We start from the raw sequence: 12,319 nt of genomic DNA on the forward strand, positions 1-12,319 counted from the left end.
TTGGCTATTTAGAGTCTTTTGTGTTTCCATATGAGTTGTAAGATATTTTGTTCTAATTCTGTGAAGAATGCCACTGGTAGTTTGATAGGGATTGCATCGTATCTCTAGATTGCTTTAGGTAGTATAGTCATTTTCACAATATTGATTCTTCCAATCCAAGAACATGGTATGTTTCTCCATCTGTTTGTGTTATCTTTGATTTCTTTCATCAGTGTTTATAGTTTTCTGAGTACGAGTTTTTCACCTCCTTAGGCAGGTTTATTCCTAGGTATTTTATTCTTTTAGTTGCAGTGGTAAGTGGGAGTGTTTCCTTAATATCTCTTTCTGATTTTTCATTGTTGGTGTATAGGAATGCCAGAGATTTCAGTGTATTAATTTTGTATCCTGAAACCTTACCAAATTCATTGATTAGTTCTAGTAGTTTTCTGGTGGCATCTTTAGGATAGTATCATGTCATTGGCAAATAGTGACAGTTTTACTTCTTCTTTTCCAATTTGTATTCCTTTTATTTCTTTTTATTCTCTGCTGTGGCTAGGACTTCCAAAACCATGTTGAATAAGAGTGGCGAGAGTGGACATCCTTGTCTTGTTCCTGACCCTACTGGAAATGCTTTCAGTTTTTCACCATTGAGTGTGCCCATTTTCTGGAGAGTTTTTATCATAAATGGATTTTGAATTTTATCAAAAGCTTTTCCTGCATCTATTGAGATGATCATATGGTTTTTATTCCATAATTTGTTAATGTTGTGTATCACATTGATTGATTTGTGTATATGTATATTGAAGAATCGTTGCATCCCTCGGGTAAATCCCACTTGATCATGGTGTATGACCCTTTTAATGTGTTGTTAGATTCTGTTTGCTAGTATTTTGTTCAGGATTTTTGCTTCTGTGTTCAGCAGTGATATTGGTCTATAATTTTCTTTTTTGTGATATCTTTTTCTGGTTTTGGTATCAGGGTGATGGTGGCTTTGTAGAATGAATTTGGGAGTGTTTCTCCCTCTGCAGATTTTTGGAAGAGTTGAGAAGGATTGGTGTTAGCTCTTTTCTAAATGTTTTATAGAATTCACCTGTGAAGCCAACTGGTCTTGGACTGTTGTTTGTTGGAAGATTTTTTTTTTCCACACACACTGTATTTTATTTTTACAAGAGATAAATAAAATGACACCAAGCATTGTAAATGGCTGACCACAACAAAAGCAACAATGATCGCAATTACCAAACACGGAACACACTCATACTATGTCATAATATTGACATTCAGTCCAATAATCCTCTACTGTAACAGGTCCTTTACTTTGCAGTGAAAATTGATTTGTATATTTTTGCCTCTGAGTCCTTGTGGGGGTTTTTGTTTTTTTATTCAAAGAGAAAGTCACCGAGATTATAATCATCCTCATCAGTTGACTCAGTCCCATGTAATTAATTTTTTTTCATCTTGATCTTTTGTTAACACTTTTATGAATTAATCAGTTTTCCATTAGAGTTCTGAAAATGCTTATTTGTTCAGTTCAGCAGTATAGTCAGTTACCAGAAACCTGTACTTGTCAGAGTCTTTTCCATGAATTCCTTGAAGATGGAACCCTTTTATAGGAACATTTTTGCAAAAACATCACAGTACACCCAGAACTGTCTGTAAATGACAAAAGACTTAAAAATGACCACGGTTAAAGATTTGATGAAAGTTCATAATAATGCAGTTGACAAGGAAATTTAGTTATTTCTGAGATATACATTTTAAAGTAATGACTAGAATTATGACTTAGAACATTATACCAGAACATGTAAGATTTTTAGAAATTTCCTGTAATGTCTGAAACATTTATATTAACATATTTCCATACAAATAACCTAAAGAAAGTTTAGTATTAGTTGTTTTTTTTGTTTTTTTATACTGCAGGTTCTTATTAGTCATCAGTTTTATACACATCAGTGTATACATGTCAATCCCAGTCGCCCAATTCACACCACCATCTCCACCCCACCGTGGTTTTCCCCCTTGGTGTCCATACGTTTGTTCTCTACATCTGTGTCTCAACTTCTGCCCTGCAAACCGGTTCATCTGTACCATTTTTCTAGGTTCCACATACATGCGTTAATATACGATATTTTATTTTCTTTTTCTGACTTACTTCACTCTGTATGACAGTCTCTGGATCCATCCACGTCTCAACAAATGACTCAATTTTGTTCCTTTTTATGACTGAGTAATCTTTCATTGTATATATGTACCACAACTTCTTTATCCATTCGTGTGTCGATGGGCATTTAGGTTGCTTCCATGATCTGGCTATTGTAAATACTGCTGCAATGAACGTGGGGGTGCATGTGTCTTTTTGAATTACGGTTTTCTCTGGGTATATGCCCAGTAGTGGGATTGCTAGATCATATGGTAATTCTATTTTTAGTTTTTTAAGGAACCTCCATAGTGGCTGTAACAATTTACATATCCACCAACAGTGCATGAGGGTTGCCTTTCCTCCACAGCCTCTCCAGCATTTGCTGTTTGTCGATTTTCTGATGATGCCCATTCTAACTGGTGTGAGGTGATACCTCATTGTACTTTTGACTTGCATTTCTCTAATAATTAGTGAGGTTGAGCAGCTTTTCATGTGGTTCTTGGCCATCTGTATGTCTTCTTTGGAGAAATGTCTATTTAGGTCTTCTGCCCAATTTTGGATTGGGTTGTTTGTTTCTTTCATATTGACCTGGATGGGCTGTTTATATATGTTGGAGATTAATCCTTTGTCCGTTGATTCCTTTGCAAATATTTTCTCCCATTCTGAGGGTTGTCTTTTCGTCTTGTTTATGGTTTCCTTTGCTGTGCAAAAGCTTTGAAGTTTCATTAGTTCCCATTTGTTTATTTTTGTTTTTATTTCCATTACTCTAGGAGGTGGATCAAAAAAGATCTTGCTGTGATTTATGTAAGAGTGTTCTTCCAGTGTTTTCCTCTAAGAGTTTTATAGTGTCTGGTCTTACATTTAAGTCCCTAATCCATTTTGAGTTTATTTTTGTGTATGGTTTTAGCGAGTGTTCTAATTTCATTCTTTTACATGTAGCTGTGTCCAGTTTTCCCAGCGCCACTTATTGAAGAGACTGTCTTTTCTCCATTGTATATCTTTGCATCCTTTGTCATAGATTAGTTGACCATAGGTGCGTGGGTTTATCTCTGGGCTTTCTATATTGTTCCATTGATCTATGTTTCTGTTTTTGTGCCAGTATCATATTGTCTTGATTACTGTAGCTCTGTAGTATAGTCTGAAGTCAGGGAGTCTGATTCCTCCAGCTCCGTTTTCTTCCCTCAAGACTGCATTGGCTATTCGGGGTCTTTTGTGTATCCATACAAATTTTAAGATTTTTTGTTCTGGTTCTGTAAAAAAATGCCATTGGTAATTTGATAGGGATTGCATTGAATCTGTAGATCGCTTTGGGTAGTATAGTCATTTCCACAATATTGAGTCTTCCAATCCAAGAGCATGGTATACCTCTCCATCTGTTGGTATCATCTTTAATTTCTTTCATCAGTGTCTTATAGTTTTCTGCATACAGGTCTTTTGTTTCCCTAGGTAGCTTTATTCCTAGGTATTTTATTCTTTTTGTTGCAGTGGTAAATGGGAGTGTTTCCATAATTTCTCTTTCTGATTTTTCATCATTAGTGTATAGGAATGCAGGAGACTTCTGTGCATTAATTTTGTATCCTGCAACTTTACCAAATTCATTGATTAGCTCTAGTAGTTTTCTGGTGGCATTTTTAGCATTCTCTGTGTATAGTATCATTTCATGTGCAAACAGTGACAGTTTTACTTCTTCTTTTCCAGTTTGTATTCCTTTTATTTCTTTTTCTTCTCTGATTGCCGTGGCTAGGACTTCCAAAACAATGTTGAATAATAATGGTGAGAGTGGACATCCTTGTCTTGTTCCTGATCTGAGAGGAAAGATTTCAGTTTTTCACCATTGAGGACGATGTTTGCTGTGGGTTTGTCGTATATGGCCTTTATTATGTTGAGGTAGGTTCCCTCGGGATAGGTCTGATTTGCCATTTTCAATAGCTTTTTATTATGTATCGATTTTAAAAAATCTTTGTGCTTGTATTAATTTTTGAATAACAGTAAAGACTTGTTTACATATAAGAAAACATTTTACAGTATGGTTTTTTTATTCACAGAACTGCAGGTAGTGGGATAGACTTTGAGTATGTGTTGCTTGGTAAACTTTGCATGGTGGTGCCGCCCGCCGAGAAAGGTAACGCAGACACAGATATGTGAATTTAGTGTTAAAAATAATGTTTTTAAATGAACAAGGAGACCACATGAGATGTTCATTAGCAGGTGGGTGTAAATATCTACCTAGACGCGGGAGAAAAGTTCAGAGTATTAAGATAGCTTTCAATCCGTGAACTAATAAATTGAGAATCTATTGTGTGTCACAAAATTGTTATTTCTAACTCTACATAGCTAACAAAGGGTTTAAGGAGAGTGGATGAAGACATGGAAAAGGGAGAAAGAAAAAGGGAGAGAGAGAAACTGGAAAAAAGAAAGGAAAGTAGCAGGAAAGGAAAAGGAGGATTTATTGTTAAAGAGAGGAAGCATGGTATTCAGTCTCATACAGGGGGGGAGAAGTGTGGGCATTAGAGAAGGCGACAGTAGTTTTCTCATGTTATTACTTTGCTCTGTGTTGCAAACTCTTTCAGGTTTGAGCCAGTATAAGAATCTCTCCCCCTACATATGTATATATTTGGCATTAAGTACTTGAGTTTTTAATTAAGGCGAAAAGGAAGATGTTAGAAAGAAAAAGCCTGAGTAGACTGAAAATGTTATCTAACTATACCCATAAAATATTAATGTCCAAGTTAATTTATAAAGTAAACCTAAATGAAACTATGTGGGATGATAGGTTTATAATCCTGGGATAAGTAAAAGAGACCCCCCCCCGTCCATGATGAAAATTTGTCCAAAGTAAGATAAACCACCTAATCTGTGATGGAAATTGATGTTTGACTACGTAAGTCTTTAAAGCTTTCATATGGGAAGTTCCCTGGCAGTCTAGTGTTTAGGACTTGGCGCTTTCACTGCCGTAGCCCCAGGTTCCATCCCTGGTCGGGGAACTGAGATCCCGCAAGCCACGCAGCACAGCCAAAAAAAAGAAAAGCTTTCGTATGAAAGCTGTAAACAAAGTTAAAAAACAAAAACGATGGAACAAAACACATAGAAAACCTGTACACTTAGAACTACAGACTATTGGATGTGCCATGTTAATGGGTTAGATACTCTGTTGTTAAATTGAAATCTCCAAATAATTGTCAAAATAAATGCAATCCTAATCAGATTCGGAGGAGGCTTTTTTTTTGTAGAAACTGACAAATTGATTCTCAAATGCATATGGAAATGCAAAGCATCTAGACAATCCAAAGTAACCTTGGAAAAGAATAATCTGGAAGACTTATCACTACCTGACTTCAAGTCTTAGTATAAAAGTATAGCAGTCAAGGGACTTCCCTGGTGGTCCAGTGGTTAAGAATCTGCCTTCCAGTGTAGGAGACGCGGGTTTGATCCCTTGTCTGGGAACTAAGATCCCACATGCTGTGCGGGGCAGCTAAGCCCGCACGCCGCAACTACTGAACCTGCACGCTCTGGAGCCCGTGCGCCACAACTAGAGAGAAGCCTGCATGCCACAACGAAGAGCCCGTGCACCCCAATGAAAGATCCCGCATGCTGCAACAAAGATCCCGCATGCCACAACTAAGACCCAACACAGCCAAAAAAAAAAGTAAACTAGTAATAATAAAAAAAGTATATCAGTCAAGACAGTCTGGTTCTAGTATAGGCATAAACCAGTGTAATAATCAACCCAGAAATGGACACAAACCTACAGTTATATGATTTTCAGTGAAAAGTGCCAAATCAAGTCAATAGGCAAAGAGATATCCTTCAGCAGATGAGCTGGAACAATGGGCTATATCCATGTAAAAAAGGAATCTTTGACCTTTACTTTATACCACCAGAAATAACTAAAAATTGATATAGACTGAAAAGTAAAAACTAAAATTTTAGAAGAAAAAATAATACAAGGAAAGCTATGTTTGGGGGATATGCAGAAATTTCTTAGAACACAAAACACAAATCATAGAAGATGAAATAGAGAAACTAGATTTTGTTAAATTAAAAAACTTAAACTCTTTGAAAGATGCTGTTTTTTTAAATATTTATTTACTTGGCTGTGTCGGGTCTAGTTGCTGCATGAAGGATCTTCGTTGAGGCATGTGGGATCTTTTGTTCCAGTGCACAGGCATCTTTCTAGTTGTGGCACGCAGGTTTTCTCTCTAGTTGTGACGCGCAGGCTCCAGGGCGTGTGGGCTCTGTAGTTTGTGGGCTCTGTAGTTGTAGTGCGTGGGCTTAGTTGCCCCGCGGCATGTGGGGTCTTAGTTCCCTGACCAGGGATCGAACCCACATCCCCTTCATTGACAGGCGGATTCTCTACCACTGGACCACCAGGGAAGTCCCGAAAGGTGCTATTTTTTTTTAAAAATGGAAAGACAAAGACCAGGAAAAAATCTTCACAATACACTTATCAGACAAAGGGCTTGATCTAGAATATGTAAAGAACACAACTGAATAAGGCAACTAAATTAAAAAATGGGCAAAAGATCTGAATATACCTAACCAAAGAAGATAATATGAATGGCTAGCAAGCACATGAAAAGACTAAATACCATTAGATATCAGGAAAGTACAAATTAAAACCACAGCAAGGTGTAGTACTTTATACCCACTAGAATGACTAAAAATAACAAGATTGACGATACAAAGTGTTGGTAGGATGTTGAACAACTGGAACTCTCATACTTTGCTGCTACAAATGCAAAATGGTACAACTGATTTGGAAAACTGGTACACAGTTTCTTATAAAGTTAAAATTATACTTAAAATATGACTCAGCAATTCTCTTTCTAAATATTTACTCAGGAGAAATGAAAATTTCTGTTTATATGGATATTTGTATACACTAATTCATAGCAGCATTATTTTTAACAGCCAAAAACTGGAAATACTAAATATGAAGTTAAATTGTGCTGTGTCTACACAATGGAAATCTATGTGAATTAGCTAATAGAAGCATCATGGTAAATCTCAAAAACGTGCTGAATTAAAAAAGCCAGATATTAAAGAAAGTACCATGTGATTACATTAATACGAAACTGTGGGAAAGACTAACCTATAAGCAGTCATTCTAAGAAAAAAAAACTAACCCTCTTATTTTTGGTAGTTACGTGCACCCCTGTCTGTGCCTTTTATAACTGAGTTCAGGGAACAGTGGCTTGACTGAACTTTGATTAGCCACAGAAAAGTAGGTCTGTGATAAGTATGTAGTTTGAAAGCTCTTTTCAGAATGGGTTGGTTTTTGTATTTTTGTTTTTTCTTTCCCAATAGGGTCTTGTACCACAAGTCAATATCAAAGAATGATTTTAACTAGGTTGGGACAGATTTAGTGCTGGTACAGCTATAAATAAGCTTTACTGAGAATTCAGACTTGGTCATTGATTAGTAATTTTTGCATTTCTGGTGGAAATCTCTTTGGCATCTGGTAGAACTTCAGACCTCATCACCCCTTTCGCCACTCAAACTTCCCAAATTTTACCAGTTCCTTCGAAGTTTCTAGCAAAGTGTGTTCATTTTTACTTGACATTGTATTTTGCATTTCCATCACTCTATTACAAACAACTTGAAATTGTTAGTATTTGCTTCTTTTACTTATGTATTATTTAAATTGTTATTATTTAAAGATATAATATATAAAAAATTGCATAGACCATAAATGTACTATTTAATACAAAATTATAAAGCAAGTACCTGTGTAACTACCACTTAAGTCAAGAGGTAGAATATTGTCAGTGTTCCAGGAGCTCTTATGCATCTCTTCCTAATTCTTAATTCCTGCCCTCAGCCCTAACCACTTTCCTGACTTCTGTTATAATTTTCTTGCTTTACTTTTATACTTCTATATGCATCTCTAAACAAAATAGTTTAGTTGAACTTGTTTTTGAAATTCATATAAAGGAAATCATTCCATGTATATTGTTTTGTGCCTTCTTTCCCTCAATAACATGGCACTGAGAATTGTCCAGTGTGTTGGATGAAACTACCATTCATTTTCATTTTGTATAGTGTTCTTTTGTACGAATGGAGCACCATTCATTTCTTTTCAGTTTAAAATGCTATCTGTTTATTCTTTTTTTTAATATATATTTATTTATTTGGTTGTGCCGGGTCTTAGTTCGGGCATGTGTGTTCCTTAGTTGTGGCCTGCGAACTCTTAGTTGCAACATGCATGTGGGATCTAGTTCCCTGACCAGGGAACCCCTGCATTGGGAGTGCGGAGTCTTAACCACTGCACCACCAGGGAAGTCCCTATTCGATTATTCTTTTTTTAAAAAAAATTTTTAATGGAAGTATGGTTGATTTATAATGTTGTGTTAATTTCTGCTGTATAGCAAAGTGACTCAGTTACAGATATATACATTCTTTTTTATATTCTTTTCCATTATGACTTATCATAGGATATTGAATATAGTTCTCTGTGCTGTACATTAGGACCTTGTTGTTTATCCATTCTATATGTAATAGTTTGCATCTACTAACCCCAAACTCCCAGTTCATCCCTCTCCCACCCCCCACCCCCTTGGCAACCACAGTCTATTCTCTATGTCCATGATTCTGTTTCTGTTTCATAGGTAAGTTCATTTGTGTCATATGTTAGATTCCACATATAAATGATATCATATGGTATTTGTCTTGCTCTTTCTTTTTTTTTTTTTTAAATTTATTTATTTATGGCTGTGTTGGGTCTTCGTTTCTGTGCAAGGGCTTTCTCTAGTTGCGGCGAGCGGGGGCCACTCTTCATCGCGGTGTGCGGACCTCTCACTGTTGTGGCCTTCTCTTGTTGCGGAGCACAGGCTCCAGACGTGCAGGCTCAGCGGCCATGGCTCACGGGCCCAGCCGCTCCGCGGCATGTGAGATATTCCCAGACCAGGGCTCGAACCTATGTCCCCTGCGTTGGCAGGCAGATTCTCAACCACTGCGCCACCAGGGAAGCCCCTGTCTTGCTCTTTCTGACTTCACTTAGTATAATAATCTTTAATTGCATCCATGTTGTTGCAGATGGCATTATTTTGTTCTTTTTTATGGCTGAGTAGTATTCCATTGTATGTATATACCACATCTACTTTATCCATTCATTTGTTGATGGACATTTAGGTTGTTTCCAAGTGTTGGCTATTGTAAATAGTGCTGCTGTGAACATAAGGGTGCATGTATCTTTTTGAATTATAGTTTTGTCTGGGTATATGCCCAGGAGTGGGATTGCTGGATCATATGGTAATTGTATTTTTAGTTTTCTGAGGACCCTCCATACTGTTTTCCATAGCGGCTGTACCAGTTTACATTCCCACCCACAGTATAGGAGGGTTCCCTTTTCTCCACACCCTCTCCAGCATTCGTTCTTTGTAAACTTTTTAGTTCTTTGTAGACCATTCTGACCGGTGTGAGGTGGTATCTCATTGTAGTTTTGATTTGCATTTCTCTAATAATGAGCGATGTTGAGCATCTTTTCATGTGCTTATTGACCACCTGTATTTCTTCTTTGGAGAAATGTCTCTTTAGGTCTTCTGCCCTTTTTTCAATTGGGTTGTTTGATTTTTTTTTCGTTGTATGAGCTGTTTGTATATTTTGGCAGTTAAGCCCTTGTGGGTTGCAGTGTTTGCAAATATTTTCTCCCATTCCGTAGATTGTCTCTCAGTTCATTTAAAAAAATTTTTATTCTTTTTTTTTTTGAATAGACTTTTAGGCTGTTTCCTAAAAATTTACAGCTATTACAAATTAATTATTTTTACTACTTCATTCTGCTATTAGCTATTTTAATTTTGATAACAAATAACAGAGCATCTTGTATCAGTATAGCTCTTTATGATATATGCAGTGCCCTTATGTACATCGTAATTTAGCCCTCATTTCAGACCTGTGACATTGGCAGTGAAGCATTCCATTTTTTATAGCTAATGATAGAGCTTGTCACTTGCCCAAGTTAACATTGCTAAAAATTAGTGTAGTACTAACAACTGCCACACATCTCTTATATCAAAGTCTAAATTCTAAACATCTGATTCTGTTTCACACAAACTGAGCATGCTCAATACCTCAACTGAGTTAAAGTATTCCACATTAAAAAAAAAGGGAATAAATTGTTTGTCTTAAAAGGTATGCCTCATTGCCTTGTTTTTCAAATCATGGCTTTATTGTCGTTTCTTTGGAAGTTGACCTAAACAATTTTATTAATTTGTGGGTACGATGTTGGGACATAAATTTTTCATATTGTCAGCAGCGAAACTGTTCCTACAAGTATAAAGCTTATATCTGCAGCATTTGTAGGTGTGGAAAGTGAGGAGGTGGGGAGGGGATGGAGGAGGTTATATTTTTGACCAGAGAATACTACTACACTTTTTTACTCATGCCAATCTCTTTAAAAGTCAAGAGACTGAACTTTTAATGCAAGAAATCTCTGCCAGTCACTAAGTGGCCTGACAGTTCACTGAAGCTTTTCTAAAATCTTATGTCTAATGAAATTATGAGTTTGTGAAATACTCTCTGGTGCTGTAGCCCAGTTTGACCCTTCATTTATGTGTGGAATGTGCTGAGCTGTGTTTAGAGCCAAGTTTAGTTGTTGATGTTGTTGCAAAGTGACTCTTCTTTTGTTATCTTAAGATTTTTTTTTAAAGTAAGGTTTTCAAAATGGACATGATTTAAGCAACTTTGAGCTCAAGAAGTGAAAGTACCTGTTAATATATTTATTATTAGTGGTAATGTTGAAATTTTTTGTGACAGATTCACTACTTCTCTACAAGGTGTTTATGTATAAATGTGCTTAAAGTATATATACATTTGAAAAAGATTCTAAAAAGGAATTTTGTTTAGAAAAGCAAGAAAATGGAAAAAGTGTATTGGTATGATATTCCAAGGCATGTTTGAAACATTTTTAGATTTATATGTTTACTTAACAAATAAAAACCTGTGGAGTTGCAAACATCCCCTTGGTTTGAAAATGTATTTCATCATATCTGTTATCTAGGTCATTATTCTTAAGTATCCTTTCTGTCTAATCTCCAAAAATAGAAGCACAAATTATTGTACTTTAAACAGTCATTCTTCAACTAAATATTAAGAAAGAGGAAATATTGTGAATGTCATTTTCAAAGTAGTACATGGGAATGGGAAAATGTATATTTTGAAATTTGCAAAATAAGGAACAGCTTTACTCTAAATAGGAAGGAAATCTGAATTTGCTAAAATGTTGATTGTAAATTCGGAAGTCATCTATTACTTTTAAGTGTTAAACAAAAGGAATGTATACTCAGTTAAAAATAGAAGAAAATAAAACACCGTGCAATGTAAAATTAGTATTTGAAGGTGGTTTCTGGCAAAGGTAAATTACAAATAAAAAGGAAATTGTGTAGTTCTATATGTAGATGAGAAAATATGATGATGGAATAAATCAAACAATAGATTTTAAAACCTCAGATTTCAAATCCAGTAGATTTGAAACAGTAATTCATGTTTGTATGTGCTACATCAGCAGTGATGAGCATAAGGAATTTTCAGTTTCAAACAAAGGCATATTTGTTTTCATAAAATTGGTTAAAAGAGATTTCACAATGATATTTTAATGGCCATGGTCTTTGATTCAGGGAGGAATTAAGCTTGTTAAGTAAATAGCCCTGAAATAATATTCATGATGTTGTGAATTTAACCCTTTGCTCTTACATTCTCGCTAAGGAAGTAAATGAAACATACAATTCTTTTGAGCTTATAAACCTTCATAGTATTTACCCACTTTATTGGACAGAGCCAGTTGCAAGACTGCTACTTCTTTGTTTAGGAGTTTGGGTGACATAAGGAATGTTCACCTCTCCTTGAAAATAAGCATTCCAGGTTCTGAATTTTACTGTGGCAAGAATGTACATTTTCTTCCTTCTTATCTTTCTCTTTGAACATATGTTTAGATCTTAACATGTCATTGTCCTCTAGTATGTTGGAGGACATGTCCTCTGGACTGTGTAGAATCAGGGTCCTAAATTCATGCCTTATTACCCATATTTGTGACATTGAACATATATGCATTAATCTTCATTGAAGATCTTCTATACAAATATAAAAATAACTGTCATTTATGTCTTACAAGGTTTAGAGTCATGGCTTTGGGGAAAGCGTTTACAGTCATAAAATAGAATGCTCTATGAAGGCAAGGATTACTCTCTCGTTTCAACTGCTATA

General features: G+C 35.8%; 1 protein-coding gene across 5 annotated transcripts in view; it reads left to right on the forward strand.

Moving 5' to 3' along the window:
* Positions 1 to 12,319, forward strand: part of CDC42SE2 (CDC42 small effector 2) — a 111,915-nt gene that overhangs the window by 53,151 nt on the left and 46,445 nt on the right. The gene's annotated exons all lie outside the window — the stretch shown is intronic.

Source organism: Grampus griseus, assembly GCF_964374135.1.
Source record: "Grampus griseus genome assembly, chromosome: 3".
In the NCBI taxonomy this organism is placed as follows: Eukaryota; Metazoa; Chordata; class Mammalia; order Artiodactyla; family Delphinidae; genus Grampus; species Grampus griseus.